General features: G+C 43.6%; 1 long non-coding RNA gene across 1 annotated transcript in view; it reads right to left on the bottom strand.

Moving 5' to 3' along the window:
* Positions 1-11597: 11597 nt before the first annotated feature.
* The window catches only part of LOC111950028 (uncharacterized), a 159330-nt gene continuing 155567 nt past the window's right edge, over positions 11598-15360 (bottom strand). Inside the window, exon 4 of the long non-coding RNA XR_011474001.1 lies at positions 11598-13668. This is a non-coding gene — a long non-coding RNA (uncharacterized lncRNA). The remainder of the gene's footprint in view (positions 13669-15360) is intronic.

Genomic DNA, 15360 nt, shown 5'->3' with positions numbered 1-15360 from the left:
AAAAGACTAGAGACTCTCTGAGTGACACATAGAAAGAATAGGAATACTTCTTAATTTCTCAAAAGAAAACATCTAACAATTTCTAAAGACTGTTGACATCTAGTGGAAGTCATAGGAACTGCAATCTGGGCACAAATAAATCATGTTTCCCATAGAAAAGAATTGGAAAACACAATGACCTCAACAACAAAAAAATCCCTGGATGGATTGTGCTCGGGGTTTCGCCTGCCAAATCAGTTCTGTTATACTCACAGACATTATTTTAACAGTTTTAGAAACTTTAGAGGGTTTTTCTATTCAATACTACCATGCATATGCATATCCTAGCTTCTGGGCCTGAGTAACAGGCAGTTTACCTTGGGCATGCTTTTCATCCGGACGTGAAAATACTGCCCCTAGCTAAAGAGGTTTTAAACACTGTTTCCCATGCTTGTTCAATGAACCATAAACAATTAATGAACATGCACCTGTGGAATGGTTGTTAAGACACTAACAGCTTACAGACAGTAGGCAATTAAGGTCACAGTTATGAAAACTTAGGACACTAAAGAGGCCTTTCTACTGACTCTGAAAAACGCAAAAGAAAGATGACAAGGGTCACTGCTCATCTGCGTGAACGTGCCTTAGGCATGCTGCAAGAAGGCATGAGGACTGCAGATGTGGCCAGGGTAAAATATTGCAATATCCGTACTGTGAGATGCCTAAGACAGCACTACAAGGAGACAGGATGGACAGCTGATCGTCCATGCACGTGTAACAACACCTTCAATGGATCAGTACATCCGAACATCACACTTGCGGGACAGGCACAGGATGGCAATAACAACTGCCCGAGTTACACCAGGAACGCACAATCCCTCCATTAGTGCGAAAAACGGTCCGGAATATGCTTAGAGAGGCTGGACTGAGGGCTTGTAGCCCTGTTGTAAGGCAGGTCCTCACCAGACATCACCGGCCACAACGTCGCCTATGGGCACAAACCCATCTTCGCTGGACAAGACAGGACTGGCAAAAGGTGCTCTTCACTGACGAGTCGCAGTTTTGTCTCATCAAGGGTGATGGTCGGATTTGCGTTTATCGTCCCAGGACTGAGCGTTACACCGAGGCCGGTACTCTGGAGCGGGATCAATTTGGAGGTGGAGGGTCCGTCATGGTCTGGGGTGGTGTGTCACAGCATCATCGCACTGAGCTTGTTGTCATCGCAGGCAATCTTAATGCTGTGCATTACAGGGAAGACATCCTCTTCCCACATTTGGTATCCTTCCTGCAGGCTCATCCTGACATGACCCTCCAGCATGACAATGCCACGAGCCGTACCGCTCATTCTGTGCATGATTTCCGGCAAGACAGGAGAGCCCGTTGAGCACGTCTGGGACCTGTTGGATTGGAGGGTGAGGGCTAGGGCCATTCCCCCCAGAAATGTCCGGGAACTTGCAGTTGCCTTGGTGGAAGAGTGGGGTAACATCTCACAGCAAGAACTGGCAAATCTGGTACAGTCCATGAGGATGAGATGCACTGCAGTACTTAATGCAGCTGGTGGCCACACCAGATACTGACTGTAACTTTTGATTTTGACCCCCCCTCTTTGTTCTGGGGGATACGTTATTCAATTTATGTTAGTCATTTATGTCTCAGTTGTTGAATCTTGTTATGTTTATACAAATATTTACACATATTAAGTTTTCTGAAAATAAACGCAGTTGACAGTGAGAGGACGTTTCGTTTTTTGCTGAGTTTGTTTTTCCAACTCTAATTCCGTTTTTTTTGCAGAACTCAGGAGTCCTTGAGCTCATGACCCCTCTCTTTCTCTCTCTGTCTTTCTGTCTCTCTCTCTCTCTCTCTCTCTCTCTCTCTCTCTCTCTCTCTCTCCATTTGCCTCTCCCGATTTCCCTCTCTTTCTCTCTGCCCCTGTCTCTTTCTCTTGGGTCTCACACACAGTCCCACACTCCCAGCCTGTCTGTCTCTGTGCCACACACACTCTGTCTTTTGTTTGGGGTCAGACAGCATTGAAGTTAGATCCTGTGGTGCTACTGAGGAGAATGTTAATGTGGCTCCTCTGGGCCCGCTGGGAGAGAACAGAGCAGAGCAAGTTGAACTATACGAGGGAGTTGTTGTACTTGTCGTTCTTCAAATCAAATCAAATTATTTGTCACGTGCGCTGAATACAACAGGTGTAGACCTTACGGTGAAATTCTTACATACAGGCTCTAACCAATAGTGCAAAAAGGTATTTGGTGAACAATAGGTAGGTAAAGAAATAAAACAACAGTAAAAAGACAGGCTATATACAGTAGCGAGTCTATAAAAAGTAGCGAGGCTACATACTGACACCGGTTAGTCAGGCTGATTGAGGTAGTATGTACATGTAGATATGGTTGAAGTGGCTATGCATATGTGATGAGCAGAGAGTAGCAGTAGCGTAAAAGAGGGGTTGGTGGGTGGTGGGTGGGACACAATGCAGATAGCCTGGTTAGGCACTGTTCGGGAGCACTGGTTGGTCGGCCCAATTGAGGTAGTATGTACATGAATGTATAGTTAAAGTGACTATGCATATATGATAAACAGAGAGTAGCAGCAGCGTTAAAGGAGGGGTTGGGGTGGGGGGGAACACAACGCAAATAGTCCGGGTAGCCATTTGATTACCTGTTCAGGAGTCTTGGGGGTAAAAACTGTTTTTGTCCTAGACTTGGCACTCCGGTACAGCTTGCCATACGGTAGTAGAGAGAACAGTCTATGACTGAGGTGGCTGGGGTCTTTGACCATTTTTTGGGGCCTTCCTCTGACACCGCCTGGTGTAGAGGTCCTGGATAGCAGGCAGCTTAGCCCCAGTGATGTACTGGGCCGTATGCACTACCCTCTGTAGTGCCTTGCGGTCAGAGGCCGAGCAGTTGCCATACTAGGCAGTGATGCAACCAGTCAGGATGCACTCGATGTTGCAGCTGTAGAACCTTTTGAGGATCTGAGGACCCATGCCAAAGTTTCCTGAGGGTGAATAGGCTTTGTCGTGCCCTCTTCACGACTGTCTTGGTGTGTTTGGACCATTCTAGTTTGTTGTTGATGTGGACACCAAGGAACTTGAAGTTCTCAACCTGCTCCACTACAGCCCCGTCGATGAGAATGGGGGCGTGCTCGGTCCTCCTTTTCCTTAGTCCACAATGATCTCCTTAGTCTTGGTTATGTTGAAGGATAGGTTGTTATTCTGGCACCACCCGGCCAGGTCTCTGACTTCCTCCCTATAGGCTGTCTCGTTGTTGTCGGTGTTCAGTTTGCAGACTGTTGTGTCGTCTGCAAACTTAATGATGGTGTTGGAGTCCTGCCTGGTCATGCAGTTGTGGGTGAACAGGGAGTACAGGAGGGGACTGAGCACACACCCCTGGGGAGCTCCAGTGTTGAGGATCAGCGTGGCAGATGTGTTGCTGCCTACCCTCACCACCTGGGACTGCCTATCAGGAAGTCCAGGATCCAGTTGCAAGGTAGGTGCTTAGTCCCAGGGTCCTTAGCTTAGTGATGAGCTTTGAGGGTACTATGGTGTTGAACGCTGAGCTGTAGTCAATGAATAGCATTCTCACGTAAGTGTTCCTTTTGTCCAGGTGGGAAAGGGCAGTGTGGAGTGCAATAGAGATTGCATCATCTGTGGATTTGTTTGGGCGGTATGCAAATTKGAGTGRGTCWWGGGTTTCTGGGRTAATGGTGTTGATGTGAGCCATTACCARCCYTTCAAARCACTTCATGGCTACAGACGTGAGTGCTACRGKTCTGTAGYCATTTAGGCAGGTTKCCTTTGCGTTCTTGGGCACAGGGACTATGGTGGTCTGCTTGAAACATGTTGGTATTACAGACTTAATCAGGGACATGTTGAAAATGTCAGTGAAGACACTTTCCAGTTGGTCAGCACATGCCCGGAGCACACGTCCTGGTAATCCGTCTGGCCCCGCAGCCTTGTTTATGTTGACCTGTTTAAAGGTCTTACTCACGTCGGCTACGGAGACTGTGACCACACAGTCGCCTGGAACAGCTGATGCTCTCATGCATGCCTCAGTGTTGCTTGCCTCGAAGCGAGCATAGAAGTGATTTAGCTCATCTGGTAGGCTCGTGTCACAGGGCAGCTCGCGGCTGTGCTTGCCTTTGTAGTCTGTAATAGTTTGCAAACCCTGCCACATACGACAAGCGCCGGAGCCGCTGTAGTATGATTCAATCTTAGCCCTGTATTGACGCTTTGCCTGTTTGATGGTTCGTTGCAGGGCATAGCAGGATTTCTTGTAAGCTTGTCAGCTCTTCCCTTTAGCTCAGTGCGAATGTTGCCTGTAATCCATGGCTTCTGGTTGGGGTATGTATGTACAGTCACTGTGGGGACGACGTCCTCGATGCACTTATTGATAAAGCCAGTGACTGATGTGGTGTACTCCTCAATGCCATCGGAAGAATCCCGGAACATGTTCCAGTCTGTGATAGCAAAACAGTCCTATACTTTAGCATCTACTTCATCTGACCACTTTTTTATAGAACGAGTCACTGGTGCTTCCTGCTTTAATTTTTGCTTGTAAGCAGGAATCAAGAGGATAGAGTTATGGTCGGATTTACCAAATGGAGGGCGAGGGAGAGCTTTGTACGCGTCTCTGTGTGTGGAGTACAGGTTTTTCTAAAAATTGTTTTCCCTCTGGTTGCACATTTAACATGTTGATGGAAATTTGGTAGAACTGATTTAAGTTTCCCTGCATTAAAGTCTCCGGCCACTAGGAGCGCCGCCTCTGGGTGAGTGGTTTCCTGTTTGCTTATTTCCTTATACAGCTGACTGAGTGCGGTCTTAGTGCCAGTATCTGTCTGTGGTGGTAAATAAACAGCCATGAAAAGTATAGCTGAGAACTCTCTACTGCAATTTATCACAGTATACTCTACTTCAGGCGAGCAAAATCTAGAGACTTCCTTCCTTAGATTTCGTGCACCCCCCCCCGTCTTACCGGAGTGTGCCGTTCTATCTTGCCGGTGCAGCGTGTATCCCGCTAGCTGAATATCCATGTCGTCATTCGGCCACGATTTCGTGAAACATAGGATATTACAGTTTTTGATGTCCCGTTGGTAGGATATTCGTGATCGTACCTCGTCTAGTTTATTGTCCAATGATTGCACGTTGGCGAGTAGTATTGTCGGTAACGGCAGCTTTCCCACTCGCCTTCTCCGGGTCCTCACGATGCATCCAGCTCACGATGTATCCAGCTCTTTGTCCTCTGTACCTGCATCGCTTCCTCTTGCAAATAAGGTGGACACCCTGCCGGGAGTTTGGAGGATGTATTGTGCATCTTGTTTGTTGAAGAAAAAAATCTTTGTCTAATCCGAGGTGAGTGATCGCTGTCCTGATATCCAGAAGCTCTTTTCTGCCGTAAGATATGGTGGCAGAAACATTATGTACAAAATAAGTTACAAATAACCCAAAAAGAACACATAATAGCACAATTGGTTGGGCGCCCGTAAAACTGCTGCCATTTCTTCCGGCACCACACACTCACATTCTCAATTGTCATTTATTTTCTTCTTAGTACTGATGATTTTGCAGATAACAGCTGTTTTTAAGAGGAAGGTTTAACTTGCAATGATTGTGATGTGGTTGTTTTACTCACCTTAATTGAATGCACTGATTGTAAGCCGCTATATAGGCTGGTGTGGGATGAACTATATAGGGCTTTTCACACTACCACGCTGTACTGAGCTGGACTGGTTAAATGTCCAATATTGTTACTGTAACCATGTTGAAAAGGAGAAGAGGAACCAACCCAGATAGGTTGGGGTCTGCACAATAGTGTGAAAAGGGTAAATGACTGCTAACAAATCTGCCACTATCAATGTGTCATCAAAACCACACAGTGGTAGTACAACTGCCAGCGCCTGTAATAAACTCTCTACTTTCCACTCTACTGATGATGATGACATGAAATATGACATCCTCTATCACTACTCACTGAGTCACCACAGCAACAACCACACACACACACACACACACACACACACACACACACACACACACACACACAACACACACACACACACACACACACACACACACACACACACACACACACACACACACACAGGTGTCTTTTCAGATGCATTGTCCTTAAAGCTAAGACAAACACACATGTCGTTGTAAAGGCTAGTCTGGTCTGGTTCCTAATCTGTTTGTGCTGTCTTACCAAGTCCTATGGTCATTGCCTCACCAAAATTATGGCAATGACCAAAGTAGCTAGCAAGACAGCACAAACAGATCTGGGACCAGGCTAAGGCAAGTGGACATTTCCTTGCCTCCTGTCAATTAGAGAGAGGGCCTCATTCCCAGGAACTGAGCTGTGGTCCGTCAGTGGTTAATGTAGTAGAGGTAGAGCTGGACAGTGATCAAATCAAAGAGAAAAAGGAGCCCAAAAGGCAACCTGTTCACCCCCTTCCTCACTGTCTCTCTCTCCCTCCCTCTCTCCCTATTTCACTCCATTTCCCAGCTGTGAGCTAGGGAAGAATGTGCCGGCCTTCTCTCTCCATTCCCCCCACCTCTCTCTTTCTCTTTATATAGATATTCTCTCTATATATATATATATATATATTCTCTCTCTATTTTCTCTCTCTATGTCAACTGAAGTCCTTTAACAATGAATGGCAAGGTATGATAATAGCCATCATGTTGCCATGGAAACCAGACAGTATGTGTTTCTCTTTTTTCTCAAGCGACCAAACGACGGTGGAATCTGAGACAAAGCTCTCTCTCTCTCCCTCTCATTATCAATTTCAATGGCTTTATTGGCGTGACGTAACAATATACCGGTACATATTGCCAAAGTGGACTTTGGAAAGTATTAATTAACAATATCAATAGCAACATAATAAAAATATATAATAATCAAGATTGCCAGAAACAGGACAATACGTACCAATAACGACCAAGGGTGGAGGGGATGGGGTTGTTTTAGAAATGGACATGTGTAAGAAAATAAGTAAATAAATAACACAAAAACATGTGCAGGATGGTTGGTCTGTCAGACACTGTCCCTTATTTTATGGCAGGCAGTAATGTAGTCCGCTGCCAACCCACAGCTCTCTGCGTCCTCYCCCAACAGGACGTGTAGCCTCTTCTCATCAGAGAGGTCTTGGAAACCTTCAATGATGATTTCAAATTGAGGGAAATCTCTGTAATCGCTTTACATTTTTGACATTTTGTCATGTATGCTGCTCTGTCTCAGGTTCTGCAGTGGTGCAGTGACTGCATAGCCTTTCCTCTACAGGCAGCCAGGTTTTCCTGTGTCTACCCTTCTCAATGGCAAGGCTATGCTCACTACGTCTGTACTTTGCCAAGGTTTTTCAAAAGTTTTGATCAGTAACCATGGTCAAATAGTTGTGTACTGTCGATTTACAGCCAGATAGCACTGCATTTTGCTTTGTGCTTGTGTTTCCCAATAGTGGTGTCGTTTTGTTTTGACTGTTGTAGTTTGGTTTATTCTGATAGATTGGATGTTCTGGTCCTGAGGCTTTAGTGTTTTTTTTGTGTGTTTTTTTTGTAGAACAGGTTGCTCAGCTCTTGGCATTGTCACTGTATTTTAGATGTTTCCTAAACATAATTGATACTTTCTGTGTACTTATTATTAGTAGATATTTGTCTAATTCTGCCCTGGATGCAATGTTTGTAGTTTCCTTCTGAACATGCAAGAGAATCTTACAGAACTCTGCATGCAGGGTGCTCTGCATGCATTGGGTGAAATCTTGTTTTGCAAGTGGACTCCACACCTCACTGCCATTAAGTGAAATTGGTTTAATAATAACACATTAAATTATTTTTAGACAAATTTTAATAGGTATTTCAATTTCAATTAGTTTTTTAATAGCACAGAATGTCCTGCGTGTTTTCTCTCAGTTCATTTACTGCTACATTTAGATGTTTTTAAACCTAGGTAATTGTAGTGTGTGCAGTACTCTATATGTCTTGTATCAATTGAGAACTTTGGTCTAATTCCCTTAGATCTGGATCTTCTCTGGGTAATCATGATTTTGGTCTTTTGGGGGTTTACTGCCATGGCCCAGGTCTGGCAGTACTGATCTAGCAGGGCCAGGCTCTGCTATAGGCCATGTGCTGGGTGACAGCAGGCACAGGTCATCTGCGAAAAGCAGTCATTTAACTAACATTAGGGGATCAGGATTCTTCTAGAATAGTGGCCTCGCTCTCTCCTCTCTTTCTCTTCACACTAAGAGCCAGGCGGTTCCACTCACTTTCTCTTAATCCCACAATCTCCTTTTGGTTTCACTGCCTTTTTTGTCTATTTGCATTTCTTATTTTTTTGTATTTTACTCTTCTACTTCCTTATCTTCCCTCATTCCTTATATGTTCTCCATTTGCCTACCACCCAAATACCATTCATGGCAGAACATTTGGAAAAAGGTGGTAGAAACACCTTGGAACATGACAGGTTCTTTTAAAGATGAATTCTTATAGGTCAGGGAGGCAGCGCTCACAAGGGCATCATTGACTTGCCGGCAGTTCTCTCATATTACATCAGTGACTTGTGTTTATCCAGATCTTACTTTCTCTCTAAAACCACCTCATCTTGATGTGTGTCAACCTTGATGCACCTCAAATATTTGAAGTCACGGCTGATTTAAAGTCTCCCTCAGATACGATCCTGATGAAATGATCTGGGTGAGCCGATGACGGCATCCCAAATGGCAACCTATTCAATATGTAGTTCACTACTTTGCAAATAAGGGCACTATAAAGGAAATAGGGTATCATTTGGGATGCAAACAGTGAGAGTTCAGGGAGCAGATGGGATGGGAAGTTGTTTCTCAACATGAGAGATCCAATAATGCTGAAGAGCATTGGGCAGCCCGAGCAGCAGCTCTCTTGACTCCATTGAGCACCTCGCTGCAGCTGTTGGTGAGCCAAATGAGACAGAGTGTGTGTGTGTGTGTGGGTGTGTGAGTGTGTGTGTGTCCATTGAGACAGAGCTCTGATGCTTTCTCATCACAGCCAACAGCTGCTCTCAGGCAAGACACTATTGATTGCGTCTTTCTTCTTAACTCTATCACCCACTTCTGTGTGTTGTGTGTGTGTGTGTGTGTGTGTGTGTGTGTGTGTGTGATGTTGTGTGTCTGCTTGTGTGTGTTGGTTGTGTGTGTGTGTGTGTGTGTGTGTGTGTGTGTGTGTGTAATGGACAGACAGGTCTGGCGAATGGTTGTAGAGCGTAAGACAAGAAAAGGCTCTGATACTCTTTCTATTGTTGCTGGCTTCCATTTCCTCTCCTCTATTCTCCCTCTCCGTCAAAGCTCTCTGATGACTACTGCCATGGCGTGCGCACACAAACACACACATGAGTGGATTGGCCGTCTGAAGGGCCGGACCATCTTTCATTGGGGTGGACTGGTCGAAAAAAATAAATGGTCATGGCCAGCGACCATGGTGTCATAATCTATTTTTAGCATTTGGCTGACCAGTGGGCAACAGCCGGCCCCCCTACCTGTCACGCCCTGATCTGTTTCACCTGTCTTGTGCTTGTCTCCACCCTCCACCAGGTGTCTCCCATTTGTCCCCATTATCCCCTGTGTGTTTATACCAGTGTTTTCCGTTTGTCTGTTGCCAGTTTGTCTTGTCCCGTCAAGTCTTACCAGTGTGTTTGAGTGATTCTAGTTGCTGTTTTCTAGTCTTCCCGGTTCTGACGTTCTGTACCTGTTTATAGCTGCCTTGGATTTCGGACCATTATGCCTGCCCTGACCCTGAGCCTGCCTGCTGTTCTGTACCTCATTGACTCTGCCCTGGATTACTAACCTCTGCCTGCCCTCGACCTGCCCTGGCCTGTCCCCTTCTATAATAAATATTATGAGAACTGTACTATCCACCTCCTGTGTCTGCACCTGGGTCATATCCTGAGTCATGATAGTATGAACTGGCCATGACCCAGTGGACTGGGACCAGCTCTGCAACACTGTCTCCTCACAAGGATCCTCCATTAGAAGACACGAGGAGTTGCGACTGAACCTTGTGGAAGGATTACACACCGTAGTGGAACGCCATGACCAAACCTTCCACACCTTACTAGAGCAATTCTGCAGGTTATCTAATAGGCAGCAAGCTACAATGGTACCCACCCAGACTCTCGGTAACCCAGATACTAGCGGGCTTCTCTTCTTCCTACAGCGGCTCTCCGAGAACCCCACTTACCACCTCCGGAGCGCTATCCTGAAACATGCCGGGCGTTTCTCTCCCAGTGCGCCCTCATCTTCGAGCTGCAGCCCTCTTCGTTTCCTTCGGGTCGCTCGAAGATAGCGTATCTTATAACCCATGTTTGGGAGGGCGCTCGCCTGGACTATGGCGGTGTGGGAGCACTAGTCCAGGCGTTGTTCTATGGTAAACAGAAGGTTGTATTTTGTATTCAATAGAAGAAAACAGAGAGGGAGAGAGAGACTGACAATTCCTTAATGTAGTCATTGGCAGGTATTATACAGCCCAAACATTAAGGAAGTAGCAGTCTCTCGCTCTCATTATCTCTCTCTTTTCTTCTATTTAATTATATGTAGCCTAACATTTAAACACTTAGCTAAGTGGGCAGGGGGGAACACTTGACATGCACAAATTTTAAATATGTAGTTAGGCTGTTATAAGGTATTATATAAGTCAATGTCTTGGGTGGGATAAAGGGTGGAGAACAGGGAGAGGGTGGTGGAGAGGGATGGATTTGATTTGTGAGAAGGACTTAATTATAGCACAATGTAATTGTATTTTTCTATCACTTGTGAATCCCTTGGTTAAATTAATACCAGATCTAGACAGATTAGGAAAGGATTTCAAATCATTATTATTCCTTGTTTGTCATTACAATTAAGATTTAATGGGGGTTATTGGTGAGAATGGAGAGGGGCTATATCTGGGGGATTGGGATGGGGTGCTGGGAGGGCATTCACTCATCCCATCTCAGTCTCTCTGAGGACCCACTCACCCCAAGTAGATCTCAACCAGCCACTATACTTTAATGTATAAGGTTATATAAACCAACCACAGAATTTGATGGGCAGTCTTTCTGCAAAGTATGTACAATGTACACATACTTTTTGGGGGGTACATTAGGAGAGAAGCCAGAGCCAAAAAGCCCTAAAAAGCTATAGGGCCTCAGAGCTAGTAAATGGTGTATCACACACTGAATTTGAGGAACAATGGGAAAGTAATTCTGATTTGAACGTCACTTTTGAGAAAATGACCGTTGAATGTTTTGGTACACCTACTGGAGAGCTCTTCTTTGTCTACACCCATTCAGAATCGTTCATACCCCCTTAAGCTTTAGCCCCACCCATCTCTTTAAGGGTTGATCCGAGCGTTCTGTCCTAACAACAGTAGTCAAGCACCCAAGCTAACTGGCTAGCATAGAGAACAGCTCAATCTGACCATTTTACTGACCATTTTTAAATAGAATTCAAGCTGTATTAGATCAAATCTAGACAGGAACTATTATTATATAAAATGCACTCAATAATTTACAGGATTAAAAATTCATGATATAGTGATATCGGATCATGCTTGATGACACTAATAGAAAATACATTTAGCGATATAATTTGGAGAATGAACAGGACGCATCTTCGTAAAAGTTTTTTATTTTTTTTACCATTACAAATATATACATAGAGGACAGAGAAAAGCAGACCACCAATGTCATTTTGGATGCCTTTAAAGTGTACATTAGGGGAATGATAATCTCATACTCTGCCAAAGTTAAATCTGATTTAGAAATTAAATTAAAGAAAAATAAATTATTATTTTGGAAAAAGCCCATAAACAATCTTTACAATTACTGAATTCAGGCAGGAATACGATCTTTTACTTCTGAGGAGAGCCAACAACTAAAGTTCATCTCAAATAAACCATACTTCTAAATGTCAAATAAACCTGGTAAATACCTTGCATCTCTCACAAAACGAATACATACGAAACCAGTTATAATTTTAAAAGATGAAGATACAAAAGTGGTAATTAGAAACAACAATGTGATTAATTACAATTTTAAACATTTCCATGAATATGTCTATAAATCAGAATTAAACAGTAAGTGGGACAGATCCTATAACCTTCTTAGACATAACTCTGAAGCAACTATCAGCAGACAAAAAATAATAATTAAAAACAGAGATCACCCAAGAATAGATTTGAAATACTGTTAAAAAATTCTCACTGAGAATTAGACAGGACTAGGGCTGTTACGGTGACCATATTACTGCCACACCGGCAGTCATGAGTCATAATGGCAGTCAAATTCCACGTGACTGTTTAGTCACAGTAATTAGGATTCTCCAAGCTCTGATGCTGCTGATGGTCATTAGTAGCCTAGAAAACTTGCTAACTGCCTGGTACTCAGCACTCTATTGTCCCTCTAATCACTCTGACATCAATGCAAATGTAATTGAAAAATTATATCAAACACTTCATGAGAGCCCATGAGCTCATGTTGCGGAACATTTCCATAGACTATGCAATTGCTTGAGAAAACAGAGTGATGTCCTCTTAATAAAAAGAGAAGGATCCCATCAGCTTTCCATCGGCTAGGGCTACTATATTTATTTATCAACTTTCCTAATATGAATCACATTTATTTTCTTTACAACAGGAGTATAGCCTCCCTGGCTGGCATGAAAATGAACCACGGGAAAAGCGTCCTCCATTCGCTATTTAAGTGAAAATATTTTTTTCTCCTCCAGCCAAGATTCCGACAGGTGCATGATAATGGTCCATTCTAAATCAAAAATTATTTCACACATATATTATTTAGGATATTGAAAGACAAGATTAAATCAAGAATAGTCTGATGGGTGACAATTTTAGCCTAACTGGCATACATACACAGGAAGTGTTTTTTTTTGTTAACTGCTCAAAATAGAATAGCTGCATATGTGCACTCCCTCAAATCGTTTGGAGAAAATATCCTTTCTATTTTATTCAGCTATGTTCAATTGTATTCTTCATTCTATAAAATAATTTCAAATAATGCCACGGAATTCTAAGCAAATCTTGTCTGCTAAATGAACTAGTGTAGCTCACAGCCATATGACATAGCCAGATCAGGGCCTAACATGAGGACAACTCAGAATATAATATCAAATCAAATTTATTTATATAGCCCTTCTTACATCAGCTGATATCTCAAAGTGCTGTACAGAAACCCAGACTAAACCCCCAAACAGCAAGCAATGCAGGTGTAGAAGCACGGTGGCTAGGAAAAACTCCCTAGAAAGGCCAAAACCTAGGAAGAAACCTAGAGAGGAACCAGGCTATGAGGGGTGGCCAGTCCTCTTCTGGCTGTGCCGGGTGGAGATTATAACAGAACATGGCCAAGATGTTCATGTTCATAAATGACCAGCAGGGTCAAATAATAATAATCACAGTAGTTGTCGAGGGTGCAGCAAGTCAGCACCTCAGGAGTAAATGTCAGTTGGCTTTTCATAGCCGATCATTAAGAGTATCTCTACCGCTCCTGCGGTCTCTAGAGAGTTGAAAACAGCAGGTCTGGGACAGTAGCACATCCGGTGAACAGGTCAGGGTTCCATAGCCGCAGGCAGAACAGTTGAAACTGGAGCAGAAGCACGGCCAGGTGGACTGGGGACAGCAAGGAGTCATCATGCCAGGTAGTCCTGAGGCATGGTCCTTGGGCTCAGGTCCTCCGAGAGAGAGAAAGAAAGAGAGAAGGAGAGAATTAGAGAAAGCATACTTAAATTCACACAGGACACCGGATAAGACAGGAGAAGTACTCCAGATATAACAAACTGACCCTAGCCCCCCAACACATAAACTACAGCAGCAAAAATACTGGAGGCTGAGACAGGAGGGGTCAGGAGACACTGTGGCCCATCCGATGATACCCCTGGGGCCCCGCCAAACAGGAAGGATATAATATTCTGTTATTCTGAAATAGACTACATTTTCTTCAAATCATGTTTCTTTAGACCCGTCTAAAATAAATAATGGATTCATTGTGATAGTGTAGGCTATATTACATGGATTTATTAGACTTTTTAAAATGTGGATGTTCCAAAGGTCTGCATCAGTGGCTTGTAGGCTATGCGTGGAAGACAGGAGATGCTATATGTGTTAATGTTAATTAACGGTCAATTACCATGAGACCGGCAGTTATTTACTTGACAATCACCGGCTACAGCCCTAGACAAGACCCAAACGTAACAGGTATCAGTATTGTAAACATGAATATGAACTAAACTTATTTGCAGATAATCTCCTGATATACCTGACCAATATTGAAAACTTAATGCCCCCTTTTTAATAAAAAAAAATATATATATATAAGAATAACTCACAATCTACAGCAATCCTTTAAGTGGACCACAAAATAATATTTAATACTTAGGATGTGTAATACAGTGGCTTGCAAAAGTATTCACCCCCTTGGCATTTTCCTATTTTGTTGCCTTACAACCTGGAATTTAAATGCATTTTTGGGGGGTTTGTATCATTTGATTTACAAACATGCCTACCACTTTGAAGATGCAAAATATTTTTTCTTGTAAAACAAAAAATAAATAATACAAAAAAGCATTTAACTTGAGCGTGCATAACTATTCACCCCCCCAAAGTCAATACTTTATAGAGCCACCTTTTGCAGCAATTACAATTGCAAGTCTCTTGGGGTATGTCTCTTTAAGCTTGGCACATCTAGCCACGGGGATTTTTGCCCATTCTTCAAGGCAAAACTGCTCTAACTCCTTCAAGTTGGATGGGTTCCACTGGTATACAGCAATCTTTAAGTAATACCACAGATTCACAATTGCACTGAGGTCTGGGCTTTGACTAGACCATTACAAGACATTTAAATGTTTCTCCTTAAACCACTCGAGTGTTGCTTTAGCAGTATGCTTAGGGTCATTGTCCTGCTGAAAGGTGAACCTCCGTCCCAGTCTCAAATCGCTGGAAGACTGAAACAAGTTTCCCTCAAGAATTTCCCTGTATTTAGCACCATCCATCATTCCTTCAATTCTGACCAGCTTTCCAGTCCCTACCAATGAAAAACATCCCCACAGCATGATGCTGACACCACCATGCTTCACTGTGGGGATGGCGTTCTCAGGGTGATGAGATGTGTTGGGTTGGTGACAGACATAGAATTTTCCTTGATGGCCGAAAAGCTACATTTTTGTCTCATTCTTCCATATGTTTGGGGAGTGTCCCACATGCCTTTTGGCAACCAAATGTTTTTGCTCATTTTTTTCTTTAACCAATGGCTTTTTTTATGGCCACTCTTCCGTAAAGCCCAGCTCTGTGGAGTGTAGGCTTCTAGTGGTCCTATGGACAGATACAAAATTCTCCGCTGTGGAGCTTTGCAGCTCCTTCAGGGTTAT

The sequence above is a fragment of the Salvelinus sp. IW2-2015 genome, linkage group LG23 (genome assembly GCF_002910315.2).
Source record: "Salvelinus sp. IW2-2015 linkage group LG23, ASM291031v2, whole genome shotgun sequence".
NCBI classification, from domain to species: domain Eukaryota; kingdom Metazoa; phylum Chordata; class Actinopteri; order Salmoniformes; family Salmonidae; genus Salvelinus; species Salvelinus sp. IW2-2015.
Note: the sequence above shows the minus strand (reverse complement) of the source record. Positions and strands in the feature narration are given on the sequence as shown.